Raw genomic sequence first — 2740 nt, forward strand, 5'->3', positions numbered from 1 at the left:
TTTTGCAGTCATTAAGTCTTTTCTGTATATAACGTCTGATCATGAGTTTCAACCCAAGTATCTGGGACTTGAGACTTCCCATTGATTTGGGCCACAAAAGTTTGTGGTGTCTTTTGTGTTTAAAGTCATTTGAGAGGATATAATATGTTTAAATATTTTAACTTGTAATATTTTTGGCATTTTCATTTTGCTGCTATTCAGACTGACACAACATATACCCCTTTAAGCCGTGGAGATCCTCCCAACTGAGCAAGAGCTGCCCTCATCTGCACTGTTGTAACCCACCTGAGTTTATTCTATGAGGACAGTGATAACTGTGCGTGTCCAGTGTGATTTCTCAGTGGAAACCCCAAAAAGAGCTATGGATGTTTAGAACGTAATCATGCAAGGAATAATTGAGTTGAGCTGCAGAAAGTTTGTATCATTTTGAGTAATTACCTAATTTAATGTAAAGGAGATATGGGACATGTTGAATGTCTTTTTATAGCAGGAGTAGCTGGAAGCTTTTTATGTTAATGACCCACAAAGCCCTGGAGCCCATTTCCTGTTCACAGGTCTCATTTCCATAGCCTGGACTTCCAGCACATGTTGTGGAAGAGGAGCAAGGAAAGTAACAGCTTTGAGTTTATTAAAGAGCAAAAAAATACAGGCTTTCCCCCTTTTTAGTGCTGACCTATGTATTAGAAGGGTTTAGTAGAAATGGGAACCACGAGAGTGCGCTTTTGAGGTGTGGGGTGTTCTGCATCTTTTGGTGGTAATATTACTGGACATTTGTGAAAACTCACTACTACACCTTAAATAATATGTGTATATATTCAAAATAATTGATAGAAAACGAAGAACCAGAATGCTTCCCCATGCTGGGAGGATGTTAACCTCTCCTGAACCTTGAGTTTTACATGTGCAACACTCCTTTCCTCCACCTGGGGATCCTTCTTGGGAAGAATGAAGGACTGGCAAGGAGGACTCAGTCCCCAACAGGCCTTTCTTGCAACCCTGTCTTAGTTGAGCAAACACCCCCTAGGGCTGCACCTGCCCTCAGCTCAGACTCATAACTAGGAGTGAAGTGAGAGGGCTCCCAGAATCTGTCTTTGAGTTTAAATCAGGTTTGTGGACAGATCTTTGGAAATACTGTGGTTCTGAAACATGCAGGCATCTCCCACACTTCTCCCCAAGTGGGATCTAATCCGTAGGCATCAGCATCATGTCTTTCCATTGCAGTCCTGAGTCCATTTCCAGCCATATGTTTCTCAGCTCAAGGCAACCCTGTGCCTGCCTGCTGGCAACATCTTTAGAAATCCACACCTGTCTCTTCTGAAAATTTCTCTGCAGCACAGCAGGGGGCTGTGAGGTGAGAGGGTGGAAGAAGCAGTGGCAGAAATCATGTCACGAGCATGTGCCCCTGAGTTGCAACAATCCCTTAATTATTTTCTCTACTTGCTTACTTACAAAAGACTTAAAAATTGAACAACTTTGGGGAAACAATGGCTCTAGCATCTGACCAAATCACAGGCACTCCATGGTGGCTCCCTCCCCGGACTCCGACAGCACAGAGGCTTCAGCAGCCTCCTCATGCCTCCCAGAGGCTCTCAGTCACCCCTGATGGCCATAAATTGCCCGGGACATTCTGGTGCACAAAAGTTTTCTCGGTCTGGTGCTAAACACATTTAGAGCAGCCACTGCTGGCGACAGATGCAGACTTTCTGGAAATGGAAGCTCTCACGGACCCCGAGCTGATGATCCAGTGCAGACAGCTTTCTGCTTTCCCTTGGGTTGTGAAAGGAGCACCCATCAGCCTTGTTTCACCACACAGCCTTCCTCATTGCAAAGTTATTAGTACCTACAGGATAGAGCCCAAAAAGGGACTTCTGTTGTCCCCCACCTGCAGGAGGAAGTGTGTTCCCTGTCCTCTGAGTGATGCAATCGTCCTGGAGGAAATCACCCCTTTTCCAGACACACTAGACACTTGGGGAGTTCCTTGGGATCACATGAGTGACCAGGAGAGTTCATATACTTTATGGGACAGGTGCCACCAACACACCTAATGGGGTCCACTGGAGAGATGCTGCGTTCTGTCTCCAGATCCAACAGGCCGCCCCTGAAAGAAGACTGCACCCACGCATCAGCTCAGTGAGTCACATTCTGCCATCATGCCAGCGCTACAGGATGCCCTGGTCAACAGTCACATTTTTACAGATCCTGTGGCCATTGCCAATGATCTTGCAGTCTGGTCCCCCTGATAGCTACAAGAACTCCGTATCCAAGGTCATCACCTTTGGGATAAATACTTCTGGGAATATCTTGCTTCACAATTGCCCAAGTACAAACCATTGTCACTCCTAATTCTTCACTTATTAATCCTGTCTTTAGAAGCTTCATTTCAGTGCTCAGGGAGATATACTTACTCGAATTTCTGAGACACATACTGATACCTCAGACCTTATGGTATTAACCTGACCCTGTGAGCCATGTAATATGAAACCATTGAGGGGCCTTTGTCCTAAAGTTCTAGGCAGAATGCAAGGAACTTCTCTCCTCTTCTGCCATGGCTAATTTAGTATCTGGCCAATGCACCTGAATGAAAAACACATCACTGGTAATAGAATCAATGATTTTAATTCCCAGGGCAAGGAAGGGGTCTCTTTGGCTGATGGCAAATAGATTCTACAGGGTCCTCATCCCCTATGCAGGAGCTACTTGCTATGCTCCAACCATGGTAGATACTCACTTATCCTATCAG

Source organism: Equus quagga, chromosome 14 (genome assembly GCF_021613505.1).
Source record: "Equus quagga isolate Etosha38 chromosome 14, UCLA_HA_Equagga_1.0, whole genome shotgun sequence".
NCBI lineage: Eukaryota > Metazoa > Chordata > Mammalia > Perissodactyla > Equidae > Equus > Equus quagga.